The 15,674-nt window shown below is 57.1% G+C and overlaps 1 protein-coding gene across 10 annotated transcripts in view; it reads left to right on the top strand.

Moving 5' to 3' along the window:
* BIN1 (bridging integrator 1) overlaps positions 1 to 15,674 on the top strand; it is a 55,649-nt gene that overhangs the window by 5,061 nt on the left and 34,914 nt on the right. The window lies entirely within an intron of this gene.

Genomic DNA, 15,674 nt, shown 5'->3' with positions numbered 1-15,674 from the left:
GTGAGTGTCCATTACAGGCCTCTACAGACAGCTAATCCCTGCTGAGCCCTTAGCTGATCAGGGCTTATGATGGTGTGCGTGTGTGTGCATGCCTGTGTGTGTGTGTGTGTGTGTGTGTGTGTGTGTGTGTGTTTAGAGGGGCAGCCGGAGGCAGGGGAGGGAATCAGACAGCTCTGGAGTGAATATCAACTTTCCTACAGATAAACTCTGTGGCCCTGGGTAAGTTATTCCCCCTCTCTGGGCTTCTTCACTTTGGCCATCAGTAAAGTGAGGGGGGTTGCTCATCCATTCTTTAATTCATGGAAGGAACATTGAGCACCCACTATGTGTTGGGCACTGTTCTAGGGACACGGGGTAGAGGGCTGAGCAAAACCAAGCCCCACCCTCAGGGAGCTGACATTCTAGCTTGGGGAGACGGTAAAGAAACAAACATGTGCTGGCAGGTGGAGTGGGTTCTGAGAACTGGGCTCAGCGTTTCCCGAGCATCCCTTAGTTACCACTGCTGAGGACTCAGGTGTGGATGTGAACATGGGCTCTCACACAGTGCAAGGGATTGGCCAGGGAGAGGCTGACTGGAAGCTTCTGGGCTCCAGGTAAGAGGGCACCTGGAGGAGGAAGGCTTTCTGTTAGATGTCACCCTTGGATGTTGTGTTTCTCTAAAGACTTTTTGGGAAGAGTTTCTTTTTGGGACTAAAAGTACAAAGGAAAGGATGTCCATGCTAAAACTGCTCAGCAGGGCACTGACGGAGGACAGGCCTGGGCAGCTTGGAAGCGGGGCAGGGGCTCTGGGTTTGGAATGTAGAATGAGGGGGTCAGAGGGGCCACTGAAAGAGGAGGAGGGAGGCACCAAAGATGACCCAGACTTGGGGGTGGATGCTTGTAAGACTTTTTAGGAAGCTGAGTCTGAATCTCTCCCTAGTGTTACTGCCCGTGGGCAAGACTCATTGACCTCTCGGAGTCTGTTCCCTCCCTTGGTATCAGGGTGTGTGCCTTGCAGGGTGCTGTGCAGATTAAATGCACGGGGCTCGCCATTTCCCAAAGGAGCTGGTCTTGTGCTGTGGATGGGACACCCTCGTGGGAACTGGCTGGCATCTGGGGGTGGTGGTGCCTCCCCAAAGGGGCTGTCACCTCCCAAAGAGGTCACTCACTTCAGGCAGAACAGACTCCATGCTAAGGGCTGACAGGGGTCAGGGCTGGGCAGTTGAAAAGGGAAAGGCAGGCCTCTTCTTGTTCCGAGGGAAGAGTTGGTCAAATATTAACTTGATAATAACAGCCATGGTTTACTGTGTACCTGCTGAGTGCCAGGTGCTTGGTGAAAACTCTCATCTCCACTGCAACCAGGTGAGGTCATTATGATTCCCATTCAGCAGATCAAAACACTGAGGCCCAGCAGTCGTATGACTTGCCCACGGGCTCTCCTGGTCAACTATCTGGGTTACCAGGTCTCTGGCAGAGATGTGAAATGAGATGTGAATCTCTAGTGACCCCTGCTGACCCCTCCTGACCAGGAAGGCCTTGTCTATCAGGTGGATCATCTGACAGATTTGGATCCCCAAGACCTTCTTCCTCCCCCATTAAATGAGTTTTGGGGGCTCTTGTCCCCTCTGTCTAGCCGTACACTTGGGGTGTGACCTTCACTCTTATGGGATGTGTGGTGGGCTCTGGGGTGTGGAAACTGCCGGAGGTTTCCTGATGTAGCCCAAAGCAAGGGTTTCTGCATGCAAATAAGGACTAACGAGGCAATGTGGTGTGTATTTATGCAAGCGTGTGTATTTTCCCAAATATAAAAGCTGTATCCAGTTCATTCAGTATAAAGAGACACTCTATTCTGAGATTCTGTCTACTTTTGTTTGTATTATTGTAACAGTGTTTCTTTTATGAAATGATGTTAATAGAGTTGTTTTATAATGTTATAGAGGAGGATATAGTCATGCAATTGACCACACACACATGCTGAAGTCTTTTCCTGGAGTGGAATCTGAAAGTCTGGGACCTACTACCCACCCCTGGGGGTGGGAGGGGGGAGGGGGACCTTGCTGCCCAGCCCCACGCAATTGCTCTGGTGGGGAGGCAGGTCTCCTGGGTGCAGGCTTGAGGCTGGCCCAGGGCAGCCTGGGGCAAGCTCCCTAGAATATCTGCTCCACAAGGGTGGGTCCCGCCTCCTATGGTAGCTGTGGCACCTCCAGCTCAGCACATGGCACGTGCTCAGTGCATAACTTCCGTACGGGTGCGTGGATTCCTCAGGCAGGGCTGGCCAAGGCCTCGGAGATGCCCTCAGTGTTCAGGGTGCAGGGTGGGTGGGGTAGGAAAGCCAGGACTGCAGGATTTCAGGCCTTCAGAGAGCAGAGAAGGCCAGAGTTAGAGCTCAGGGCTTGGAGTCAGATGGAGGGGCACCTCCCGTGCCGTGCAGGCCATTCCGAGGGACCCAGGCATCACAGTACCGTCTCCCCCAGTAAAATGGCCCAGGACCATGGCGGAGCGAACCTGAGCCAGAGGCTGCAGAGCTTGGGCCCAGAAACCGGGAGTGGGCTGGCGCCCTGCTCGGGAGCCCTGCCTGGCTTTAGGCCAGATGCCAGAGAGGACGTGGCCTGGGCCTCCTGCCAGAGTCTTCTTCCAACCTGAGAAAGCTTTTAGGTGACACAGGCGCTGGGGATCGCTAACCTGGGGGTCTGTGTGGTTTGCTGAACCCGCGACCTCGCTGTTAGGGCCGGCGAACTGCTGTCCTCAGCCCCAGCCCCGCTGTACTCTTTGCTGGACCTCCTCCCTCTGCTTCCTGGACTCACCTTCAACCACACTGCAGTGCGGATGGGGTGGGATTGGGGGCCCAGCATGGGTGGAGGGGGGTGGGTTGGAGCCTGGCTGCAGGGATGGCCTCAGGGCACTGAGAGCCTCTTGGTGCCCTGCGGGTGGGCATTTGTGCCCCCCCATGCTGTGTCCAAGCCTGAGGCGATGCGCTGCCCCCCACCCCGTCCCCCCCAAGGGCAGTGAGCCACGGCCGCCTCCACCTCTGCAGCACCAGGGCCGCAGTGTCTCTGGGTTGCGCCCCACAGGCTGGGAGTGAGTGGGCGGCTGCCAGCCACAGCGCCACAGGGCCGTAGGGAGGGACTCCTTGCGGCTGGTGCTGGGCCAGCGCTCCGAGGCCTTCTGGGCCCCTGAAGGCTCCCTGTTCCTGGCTCCCAGGGCACCTTCGTAGGGACGTCCCTGCTGGCTCCGTGTTTTAGATGCCTCTACCCACACTGAACTAGCTCCCTCAGCTTATTTTTCCGGCTGTCCTTCCCCTGTCTGTGGCTTGCCCACTGCGGGCCAGGATGCTGAGGTGCGGCGGGTGCTGAGAGAGAACCTGCCCTGCCCTCAAGGGGCTCCCAGTGCCCATCATGGCACTCGGGGGAGACTGAGGGCAAGGGCACTGGTGCCCTGGACATGAGAGCCTCTCATCCACCTGGGGCAATCAAGGAAGTCTCCTCAGAGGAGGTGGCACTTGAGCTGGGTTTGAAAGGCAGAGAAGGTGGGTTGTGGGGTGCGCAAGGATGTTTCTGGCAGCCTGTTGAGGGTGGCTGGAATGTGTGTGAGTAAGGGTGGTGGTGGGGGGTGGGGCCCGAGACTGAAAGGATAGTGGGGGGGGGGGGGGAGCAGGCCCTGGAGGGCTGGGAGGCCCAGACCCCTATGCACCTCAACCTGCTTATCTTTCTTCCTCACGTGTTGCCTGAGCCATGGGTCTGTCGTCCAGTCTGGGCTTAGCTGAGGACCCAGTGTCTCACTGGCCAGGGCCCAGGGAGCCCCTGGCTTTGAGGAAAAGGAGCCCCAGGGTAAGTCCTGCATCCCCTGAGGGAATGGCCTCTGGCTTGGCCAGGCTGGGATCCAGGTGTGCCTGGGAAGGGGGCCTGGGGTAGGGCTGCCATCCTGGAGTCCACCCTGTCAGGTGATGTCTGCTCCCCAAGCTTGCTGGAAACCGCACAACGTCTTATACTCCCTGCCTCACATGTGTCCCTGCTTCTGGGTTTTGGGTCCCCAAGGTGACACTGAGGGTGAGTGACACCTCTAGGTTTGGAGAGCTTAACAGCCCAGAGGGGCCATCATGGCATCAATTCACCCTCTCCAGGCAGCCCTGTGGGCTCCGCCCTTCGTGGCCAGGCCACTGGTCAGATGGCCACGTGGGGGTCCCCTAGTTCCTGGGTTGGAGCGGGGGGGGGTCCTCAAGGGAGGAGGGGTCGTGCCAGCGGGTGGGATCTCTGGCTGTCAGCGCAGACTGCAGGGAGAGGAGTGGACAAAGGAACAGTACTGTTGTACGGATGGAGGCCCAGGGGCGGCTCTGGCTGGCGAGGCGGTTGGCCTTCTGCTCCCGCCTGTGGCTTGAGGGGCTCTCAGAGGCTGTGAGGCCGGAAGGCGGATTGGGTAACGGGAGAGCCTTTGTCAGACTGGCTGCTTTTCCAACAGCTGCTGCTACTTTCTTTGGACCCTCTGCTCAGCTCAGCCTCTCCCCAGGACTGTGGCCAACATGCCTGAGCCCTGGACGAGCCTGGGCCCACCATTGGGCACCAGGGACAGACCTGGCGCAGGCAATCTGGGCTGGAAGAAACCCTGCAAGGGGCCCCCCGCTCCCTACCCCCATCCACTATAGAGCCCCTATTTCTCTGCTCTGAGGGGGCATCATCACTCTGCCAGGACATGATAACTATCTTGGGGGTCAGATACAGGTGGGGGTGATGCAGGTGCTAACCTGGGGCCCCGGGCACTGGCAGTGGAGCAAGGGCAGAGATTGAACTGGGGTTAAGAGGTGTGTGTGGGGAGGAAGACAGACCCTAAAAGAGAGGATGGAGTGTGGCCCCAGTGACCGCTCGCCTACTCTGCGGGCCTGAGCCTCTCTGCAGCCCCGTTTCCTCCTCTGTAAATGGGAACAACAGTTCCTGCCCCACAAGCTTGTGTAGAGGGTCTAGGAGGAAGTGAATGCAATCAATGCCTGGTCCCTGGTGGGAGCTGACACATGGGTTTTTTCCCAGGGAGCATCTTGGGGAAGCACCTGAGAACCCACACGTATGGACCATTCTGGCTTTGGTGTTTTGAGCTGTTTTGCTTATGACAGGATTCTTGACATTGAACTGTGGTGTACTTTTTTCCCCTTCTTTTTTTTCCTGTATTGGCTGAAAAAGCTAATTTGGGAGGTGGTGGTATCACCTCCTGGAGGAGGGAAGTCAGAGCCCCCGAGCCAGAGCCCGATTGAAGGAGGTGGTAGTGGGGGGAGGCAACTGGTTCAGGTGGGCTGTGCTTTCAGGGACTGGGTGAGGGGCACAAAGCTGGGGTCAGAGGTGAGGGGTCGCCCATCATTCGTTCATTCGAGGAGCCTGATGTGCAACAGAAGACTCCAGGCTTGAGAGACTTGGGCTGAACCCTAGCTCGGCCTCCAAGCCTCAGTGTGCCCATCTGGGATTTGGGAAGCATGAGACTCTCCTCTCCATGAGACAAGGTGAACCCGGGGACTCCTGTAAGTGCTAGTGGCAGAGCTGTGTCCCTGCTGGCTCCAGCTGGCTCTGGAGAGTTTAGGAGGGAGCACAGTCTTCCTGTCTCTGTGGAATTTTGTGATTTATGAAGAACACTTATACCCGCCATTTTTCATTTTATGCATTGTCTTGCTGACCCGTGAGGTAGGCAGGACTGGATTATGGTTCCATTTGGCAGGTGAGAACACTGATGCTTAGGGAAACCCTGGGATTTCCTCCCTTCCGTTCATCAGACTTGGCCCCAGGTTGGTCTTTCCCAGGTGCTGCCACCCCCCTCCCTAAATCCAGGGCCAGGGAGAGACTGCTGAAGTGCACAGGTGCATGTCTAGGCATGGGGTGCACGCGCATGCGTGTGTGTGTGTGTGTGTGTGTGTGTGTGTGTGTGGTGGGGAAGGCGGCCCCTGGTCGCCCCAGGAGGCTGGCACACCAGAGGAGAAGGTAAAGCTGCAGAACTGGCCCTTCCCTGAGTTGGGGGGTTTCCTCATTGCCTGGCATTCGCCAACCAACTTTACAAGAGGTGGGAGTGTGGCTGTCCCCAGGAACCAAGGGACCTCAGAGGGTCAGGTTTGGAGAGAGCGGGTCTGATCTGCACTCCCTGGGGAGCCCAAAGGTAGAGGGGGAGCTGAGCACAGGCACCATCGCTCCCACCTCCCATGAAGAAAGAGCTGGGGGGCCCTGGGGCAGGGGAGACTTGAGGATGAGCTAATTGCTGCAAGTGTGAGCTGAGTGAGTCCTGATCTAAAATGAGAGACAAAAGCCATAATTCATTGGATGCATTTGCTGAACCTGGGACAGGACCCAAATACTGTTGTTTTTCTGAAATAGTAAACCAAGCCAGGGGTTTATTTATTTGTATCCTCTCTCCACCCCTCAAGGATTCAGTCTAACAGTCTGTCCTGGCAGTGGGCTTGGCTCAGCTAGAATGTCACTGCCCTCCCCAAGTTGACTGCCTCCCCGTCCTGGCTGGGTGGACTGTGGGTCTGGAGGAGGCCACAACCAAGGGGGGGGCCCGGGGCCCAGGCTGTGGATTTGAGGGGGGCCTGCTCTGGATCTGGTGGACCAGTGGGGGCTTCCTCCTCGTGTCTGGTCCTGGCACTGCTGGCCTAGCACACTGCAGAAACTACCTGGAGGGCGGGGCGGGAGGGCTGAGTCAGCACTGTGGGAAACCCACGGGCAGCAGCAGGACGGGACCCGGAGGCTGCACCCCCACCGGTGCCACTGCACTTACAGGTCACCCTGTCCGGTATGCACCCCAGGACACCTGGGGAGGCTGCCACCATGTTCTCCAGCTGGTGCAGTGCTACCCCCGAGCCACGCGGTGGGGAGAGAGGCCTCTGCACAGCCACATGCTCTCAGCACACCCTGAGACCTGGGATTCTAGCTTGTGCTCTCTCTCCCCCGCTTTTTTAAGAAAAAGAATTTATCTACTTATGTAGCACAAGCCGGGGAGGGGCAGAGAGAAAGAGAGAGAATCCCAAGCAGGCTCCTCACTGCACAGAGCCTGACATGGGGCTTGAACTCACGAACTGTGAGATCATGACCTGAGCCGAAAGCTCAACCCACTGAGCCACCCAGGTGCCTCTCCTTCCCCTTACCTGGGCCTTGGGCCAGGCACTTAACCCCTTCCGCTATGGTTTGCTCCTTCATAGAATGTGGTAACCATCTTCCCTGTTTCACCCAGAGTCTTGGGGGGTGAAGGCTGGTCCCGTGGTGAGTGTGTGATCCTGGCATCTGCACCTAGTAGACACTTAATGCTAAGTGAGTTGGAGTGTAAGGCTCCAGTGCAGAAGCAACGGGAAAGGTTTTGCAAAGCACCTTCTCTAGTGTGGCAAGGTGGCAGGCTTGGGTTCAAATTCTAGCTGTCCTCCTCTCAAGCCCTAGACTTTGGGCAAGTTACTTAGCCCTGAGAGCCTCAGTTTTCCTATTTGTGAGGATTAAATGGAGAATAGTGTCTCCATTTCACACCAAGGGTACTGGAAGTTGGCGTGCCAGCTTACGGGCTCAGCTCTACACTGGGGCGGGGGTGGCTGAGGCACCTTAGGTGGGTGTGGGGTGTTCGACTGTGTCTTGGCACTCTGTGTGTGTCCTGTTGGGCTATCCTGGCTGAGTCCAGGGCATGCTTGGCCCACCAGTAGTGCAGGAGTCCAAGCCCAGCTTGGAATCCAGATGGTGGGCCTGAGGGCTCTGGGGAGGATGGAAGGAGGCAGTGCTTGGAGAGGACCTCATGGGGGCCAGGTGACTTTCATCCCTCCCACCCTGACTCCTTCTCCTTGTAGGCAACAGAATCCCTTCCAGCTTTTAGAAGATCTACAAGTGTCCAGAGCTGTAGCAAGGGATGGTCAGGGACCGACCTTCAGAATCTGGGGTTGGGTGTCCGTCCAACTTGCCCCTCTCTGGACAACCTTCCCCTTCAGTACACAAAGTTGCCTCCTTTGGCACATTCCTGTGATTTTTTTTTTTTTTTTTTGAGAATTGGTAACTCTGCCTCACTGTTCAACTTCCCCTTGGTGTTGAATTGTGTTTCTCCTGGCAAAGAGGGCCCCAGGGGAGGAAGGGGCGGTAGGCATGAACCCAGCAGGCATAGAGGGTGTGCTGGTGTTTTCTATGATTTCTGGGGGTCTCTGCCACCCCTCCCTGTCCTCACTGCATCAGCCTTCTTGGAGACTTGACTGGGAGCCCGGATGTGTTGAGTGAAGGGATGTGGGTCAGATCCCTAGGGTCCCTCCGTACTCGGTGAGACAGGGACTCCTGTGCTGATGGTCTGAATAAGCCCTGGGAAGCCGAAATGGATGGGCCTCTCACGGTCACCTGGTCCTCACCTCCCTCCTTTGACTATAGAGGTGGGACACCGAGACCTGGAGCGTGACGACCTGTCCAGGCCTCTGGCGGCCCCTGAATGATCCCCCTAAGCTGCCCACTGAGCCAGTGAGGCCTCTAGGCCCCTGTTCCTGCCCACTGCGTCTGCTGGGGCTGGGGCTGGGGAAGATAGCACCTTCCCCTTCGGTATGCCCCTTGCCCACCCTATCTCTCTAGCCTCCCCTCCCCCACAGAAGCACAGAAAAGCAGGTGCAAGGTTGTCAGAAGGAAGTCTGAAGGGGCGTCTGGATGGCTCAGTCGGGTGAGTGTCTGACTCTTGATTTTGGCCCAGGTCATGATTCTGCTGTTCTTGCATGGAGCTGGCTTGGGATTCTCTCTCTCCCCCTCTCTCTGCCCCTCCCCTATGTGCACACACACACTCTCACTCTCAAAATAAGTAAATAAACTTAAAAAAAAAAAACAGAGAAGGAAGCCTAGAAAAGCCTGCCCTGGCCCCTGAACATTCATTCTGCCTGCCAGGGGCAGGGGCGGCCATGTGGCACCCCCTGGTCTGTCGGTGGTCCCACTTTCTTCCCCCACCCCAGGCTTCACCCTTGACCGGATTACCTGGTGGTCAGCCCCTCCCTCCCCTCTAGTCCGTTCCCACTTCTCCTGCCTCCACTGGTGGAATGCAGCCGAACTAGACTTGCTCCTCTGGGGAACCATGAACCAGCCAGTCCCCACCCCTTGATTCCCAACTGTGAAGTTGGGGGTCCGTGTGGTGCCCTCATGGGTACCGGGGACTTGTGGACGGTTCAGGGCTGTGGCAGGGGAGCTTCCAGGCAGATGAGGGCCTGGGAGTAAGCACAGGGGCTGGGGTGAGGGCCCCCCTTCCCCTGACTACTGGGCCAGGGGTGCTTGTCAGCACTTTGGTGGCTGGACTGGGTGGGAGCTATTTAAAGGTGATTCCAGGCATCCACTCCCTTGAATAACAAAAATAACAACAGTAGCCAAAATAGTAGCAATAATATGTTTGAAAAAAAATACCACTATCTTGTCTCCTTTAGGTGCTATTTATTTATTTTTTAAGTATTTATTTTTGAGTGAGAGAGAGAGAGAGAGGGGATGAGTGGGGTAGGTGCAGGGAGAGAAGGGGCAGAGGATCCAAAGCAGGCTCTGTGCTCACAGCAGAGAGACTGATAGGGGGCTTGAACTCATGAACCATGAGATCATGACCTGAGCTGAAGTCGGACACTCAACCAACTGAGCCCCCCAGGCACTGGTAGGTACTATTTAATAGTTACAGTTTCACAGATGTGGACACAGAGCATTCCAACTGGTGAAATAAATGAATGACCTGTTTGCGTACTTAGGTTGAACTTCTCTGATAGGAATAGATGTAAGTAAAGGGCTAAGGACATCCAGTGGGGCAAGTGAGCCTCTGTGGCGGAGGTGGAGTCAGGGAAGGCTGCCTGGAGGACGTGATGTGAAATAGCAGCATGGGCTGGTATCAGTAAGGAAGTAGGGTTTCCTGATGGAGATTTGGGGGCCCCAGGGCTGGCCTTTGCTTGGCCCTGATGCAGGTGGGTGCTGGCAGGGACTTCATCCTCCCTTCCCCCGGCCCTGGCTTCATGCTGTGCTGAGCTGTGAGCTTTTTTTGCACAGGCTGTTCCCCCACCGAGCTAAACAAGCAGCTGATGAGGGGTTTGTGGGAGGCCGTGCACTGGAGGGACAGATTCCACCCCCTCTGTTGGTGGCCAGTGTCCTAGAGCCTGGGGCTGAGAATAGCACCCACACTTGCATGGAGGGGACAGGTGGGGCCGGGTGGTGGCTCTGGGGGTGGTTGTGCTGACATCTCTGAACAGGTGGTGTGTGGTGCTGGGCCAAGGGTGGGGTCGTTCCTGTCCTCTGTAGGCCCCACCCAGAATGACAGGAGGCCAGCAGGTGGCCCTGTGTCACTCACATGCCCTGGCTGTGAGCCTTCTCTGGACCTCTTCCTGGGGTGGGCTGCATCCCAGGCTCGGGGCCAGCAGAGTCAAGGTGCATCAGGGCTGCTCATGGGGGCTGCCGCTGGTCACAAGAGGCCACTACTCTTAGCTGCTGTTCGGTTTCCTTGGGGCCTTTACCATTTTACCCTCTTACCACCAGAGGGGGCCAGGGTAAGGGGGTGGCTTGCAGGATCCTAGCAGAGCTGGGGGGCGGAGGGTGCTGCTGGGGGGAGGTGGGGTGGATTGGTATTTGCTGTCCACCAGGAGCGTCATGCGTAAGCCTGCGTGAGTCATGGGGAACAGGTGCGCTGGGCGGCAGGCACCGGGAAAGTCATGTGTGGGCTGAGGGTGGGAGGGTGGGGCGGGGCCGAGGTGGGAGAGGCCGCCTGAACTTTCTGGCCTGGGTGTGAGGAGTCCCAGGTTAAGATGAGGGGAAGGGGACAGAAAGGAAGTCACCTACTCAACCACACCGCATCCTTAATCTTCCCATGAGGGAGAGGTCTTGGCTCCATTTTACTGATGGGGCTCAGGGCTTAGAAAGGTGTACTCCCTACGTAGGGTTTCACAGCCTGGGCCTGCTCCCTGAACCTTCTGCCCTGAGTCCTCTCCCCATGGAAGAGGTCCTTAGCCGGAGATGCTCCTCCCTCTCTCCCTCCCCTTGGCAGCTCTCCAGACCAGAAAGACACTCTGAGCTGGCCCTCCGGAGTAGGAGTGACGGAGCGGGGAGGTGGGCAGGGAATGAGTGCAGAAGCCTGATGCGGGGTCTGCCCTGGCTGCCCTGGGCTTCCTGGCTGTTGTGTCCCCACCTCCCTCCTTGACATCTCTGGGCATCTCAGACTCACCATCTCCAGTGATGATAGCTCCTTCCCTCTTGTCACTCAAGCCCTGGAGTCTTCTTCACTTCTCTTAGTCACCCCACATTCGGCCACTTCTCACCATTTCCTGCTCTTGCCAAACCAGCTTTGGCTCTACCTGGGTCACTGCAGACACCTTTGAAATGGGCTCCCTGCTCTGTGAGTCAGATCACAGCTCCCCGGGCTTCCTATTCCATGGAGAGCATCAAAGCCAGAATCTTCCAGGAGCCTGCAGCTAAGGCCCTGTGGTCTGGCCCTGGCTGCTAAGGTCGTGTGTGCAGTGGTTAGAGCAATGGCCTCTGGAGGCAGGCTTGGGGTTTGGATCCCAGCCACTCTGCTGGCTGGCTGTGTGACCCTGGAGAGATTTTAAAGCAGTGCCTTGGTTTCTTGCTCTGGCCTTGCTCTTCCCACCTCAGGGCCTTTGCACTTGCTTGCCCTCTGCTTGGCAAGTTCTCTCCCCTTCATCAGGTCTCAGGTGTCACTTCCCTGAGCTGCTTCCTAAGAACAGCACTTCTCTGGCCTCACTCTTTCTGTGCATTGCTGTGTTTTTGCTCAGAGACTCTTGTATTACCACCAGACATGCCTCCTCTTTGGAGTGTTGGCTCAGGGACTTTGCTTTGCCCCCTGCAGAACAGAGCCAGGCAGGCTGGGGGAGGGTGTCCAAGATGAGCCCCAACCCAGGGGGCCAAGTCCCAGAGTCCATGGGGTAGGGACTCCTCACTGTGGAAAGTCTGGGAGGGTCAAAATCAAGTGAGAGCCCTTGAGGAGGGAGCAGCTTGGGCTGTCCTGGAAAAGTTGGTGAAAAGTTCCTTTCTCCCATGGGAATGTGGCCTGGGTGAGGTGGAGTACTGTGTGGGGAGGTCTGGATAGTTGGGTGGCTTCTGATTGTGGAAGGGGGTGGCCAGCCTTGGTCTGGGTGGTTCTAGCCCTTCCAGAAGCCCTCCGACCCACTGTGGAAGCCTCCTTCTGCTGTTGACTAGGGATGGGCTCCGCCTGGTGGGTGACCCCTGAGGGGAGGGGAGTCGTCCCAAGCCTGGGCCCCTCTGGCCCCCTTGGGGCTGTAGTGCTTCTTTTGGCCTAGACCTCCTCTTGGCTGACTTTTCTATCTTAGCCCTGAGATCACGGGCTTTGAGCCTCAGTTTCCTCCCCTGTGGAACACCTCCCTCTTCTCACAGGATTCAGAGAACACTTGTAAGCCTCTTGGATGCCTTTGGCTGAGTGACTGCTGCTGATTTGTGGTTTCCACCTCCACTCTGGCAAGCTTAGCTGGGCCCTTCCGGGCTCTAGCCGACTTCTTCCCCCTCCGGACGTGGGCTCCTGCTGCCTCTGCTCCCCTGTGCTCTGTTCTGGGCTGTTCCCATCTCCCTACCCCAGCCCACCCTAGCTTCCTCTGGGCTCTGGGTGGCCCTGCCCTGGCTGCTGGCCACAGGCTTATCTGCTGAACAGGCTGGAATTTCAGGTCCCCTGGGAGGGGAGGGGAGAAGGGAGAGGGGGAGGGGCATTCTGGCCCACAGTTGCCTGGGGTGAGGGCCTTCCGGTCCACCTGGACAGATGGGTGTGGAGGAGTAGGAGACACCCCCTCCAGGCTCCCTGCCATCTCAGGGGTTAGGCCTCCAGCCCCAGGATGGACCACATCCTCAGGACTCTGTGCATTCTGGCTTTTGACCAACCAATCAGATCTCAAGGCAGTGTGGTGGGGCCGATGGAGTTAGCGGGCCGAGTTTTTTATGTATCCAGTTAAGGACGTAAAAAAGAAAACCAAACATCACTCTTTACTCTCACCAGTGTTTCGTAAGGGAAAGGGAAAATTGCTGAAAGAGGAAGGAGATGATTTTAGACTGACCGTCTCCCAAGCAAGGCCAGTTGACTTCCTCAGCCAGGGGCCCACAGAAAAGGATGATGAGTCTTTGTGGCCTGGTGTCAGGGGCCAGTGACTTCCAAAACACCAGGACCTGTGGGCGTGAGGCAAGGAGCTTTCTGGGATGGGGGAGGGGTGGGCGGGTGCAGTCCAGCCTCGGTCAGGTTGGCCAGGAGGAACCTGGAAACGTTTTTCTAGTGTTGTATTTCCTTGCAAAAGTCTCAACAGCTTTGCATTCTGCTACGCAATCTGTCTATGTTGGTTATGTCACAAAAGTGCTTCCGTTACCAGTTACATCTCCGGAAGGCGGCAAGGATGCAGCAGCAGGATGAATCTTTTGCAGTAAACCCTGCACGTGCTGCCTGTTACTGCTGGGCATCTGGGTGCCTCCCACTTGAGAATGACAAGTGCAGTCTGGGCTTTGGAAAACCATCAGGTTTGGGGGGAATCTCTCTGAACCTCAGTTTCTTCATCTATAAAATGGGACAATAGCCCCCACCTCAGGATGTCCTGCTGATCTGAGCCCAGCTGAAAGTGGGGGTTAGGGTGGTGGGCTTCTCTCAAGGGGGGGTCCTTGGACCCTGCACCCTGGGGTCATGCTTTGCAATGTGATCTTTGTGGAGCTTAGAAGGAGGGGTGGTTGTGGTGCCCTCGGCTGGAGCCTGCCAGGAGCCCGGCTGGGGAGGGGAGCCCTTCAGAATGTGAGGTGAGCCGACAGCATTTTTCCCCCTAGGAGGAAGGCAGGATGTGAGACGCCTGTCCTCAGAGCCAGTCTCTCCTGCTACCACCTTGCAGCCAGCCTGGGGAAATGGAGGTCCTAGGACAGCGGTGTAGAGAGACCAAGAGAAGGGACGCAGGCCCCTGGCTGGGCTTGTCTTTTGGGGGCTGCAACGTGTATATATGTGTGTGCGCGTGTGTGCGTGCATGCGTGTGTGTGTGTGTGTGTGTGTGTATGTGTGTGTGTGTGTGTGTGTTTAGGGGTAGAGAGAGGGAGCTGGAGTCTAGAGGCTCCTTCTGGTCCCTGAGACCCACCTGCCTGGGGCTGCTGGGCCCGTTCCTGGCCTGGAGCCCATCTTGCCACCCTCAGCTACTGTCGGTTTCCCTTTCTCTGGTTTTCTCTCCATTTCCCCTTCCTCATTCTGGGTTCTCCTTGCACAGTGTCTCCTGGCCTCAGCTCTGCTTCTTATCTGGCTCTGTGGCCTCCTTGTGGTTCCCGCTGCCTTCCCACCATGCTGGGGGGCGACCAAAGGGCCGTGGGAGGGAGCCCCATCAGGAAGTGTGTGCGAGTGTGTATGCACAGACATGGGGGTGAGCATCAGCAGGTGAACGTGTGGGTGCTGGGTGTGCCTGCCGCCTGTGCATGGGAGCCTGTGAGTGTGCACACGGGTGCTGCGTGGGGGGCCTGAGTGCCAGGGAGCATTCTTGCCTCCTGGGGATGGAATGCTGTTCTTGGCTCTTGCCCAAGGCCAGTGTTTCCACATTTATCTTTCTTAAAAAGTCTTGGAGCCTCCAGGAAGTTGTAAGGGAAAGCCTGATGTGCGGCCAGCCTGGCTCTGCAGGAGGGCCTAGGAGTTTCACTGGCCAGGGCAACTCTGCCGTGTGTTCCGGACTTGCTTTGTGGGACCTTGGGCTCTGCTCCCAGGCAGGGGCCTGAGTGGCTTCTCCCTCCTTCTGGCCACAGCTGGGCTGGAGTGGGGCCCAACTCCTTCCAAGAGAGGTCAGGCCCCTCCTTCTATCCCTTTCCTCTTGGTCCCTGCCCAACCCTAAGGCACAGCAGGAGCTCTGAGGCTGCTAACCATGTCAGACTAGTCACTGGGAGACCACCATCCTCTGGGGGAAGTGTTGCTGCTTGCTCTGAAGGCAGAGCCACCTGACTGCTCGTCAGGGAGCTCGTGAGGCTCCCTGGAGGGAGGGGCAGACTTTGCTGGGGCTGGATGCTACATGAGAAGATGGAGCTATTTCCTTGTGCCCAGGGTCAAGAGCCACACTTCAGGGGTGGCACCCCATGGAAAGGACCCAGGAGTCAGGAGCCCTTGGGTCTAGCCTTGGCCAGGCCACAGGCCACCTCAGCACTTGTCCTTCTGTCTTCTTTCTCGTTAAGTGGGAGTGCCTTATGGCCACGTTAGAAGAAGAGGCCAAAGAAGGAGCTCAGCCTGCAGCACAGCGCTGGGAAGGGTTCAGCAAGGCTGGTGGGGCATCCCTGGGCCAGACTCACCTGTTTGAGGGGCCCACTGTCTCTGCAACCCCAGCATACTCAGTCACTGGCTAGAGTAGGCCCATGGGTGGTGTGGCCTTGGCTGGAGCGCAGTGATGGGCCCAGAGGTCTAGTTCATTTGCCACAGCAGATGAGATCTGAGCCATGCTTGTTTACAGCCACAGCAAAGCCACAGAGTCCTGGGTGGCCAGCCAAATTACTTAATGTCTCAGCCTTACTTTTCTTATCTCTAAATTGGGGGTACGAGTGTGCAGCTCAGGACATGGCCTAAAGATTAAGTGAGATACTCGGGAGGAAGGATACTCAATAGCAATGAACACACCTCCCCCTGAAGACAGCTAGGCTCCTTGGAGAAATGGTGGGCTTTAGGGGCATGTGCAGGTGGCAGTGAGTGCTGGGCTTGGGGGTCTACCTCTGTCCTCTCCTTCCTTGCTCTCTTGTGGGTGCTGCTGGGGTCCCACCCAGCTC

This window comes from Prionailurus viverrinus, chromosome C1 (assembly GCF_022837055.1).
Source record: "Prionailurus viverrinus isolate Anna chromosome C1, UM_Priviv_1.0, whole genome shotgun sequence".
NCBI lineage: Eukaryota > Metazoa > Chordata > Mammalia > Carnivora > Felidae > Prionailurus > Prionailurus viverrinus.
The sequence above is the reverse complement of the archived record's forward strand: the minus strand, read 5'-3'. Positions and strand labels throughout refer to the sequence as shown.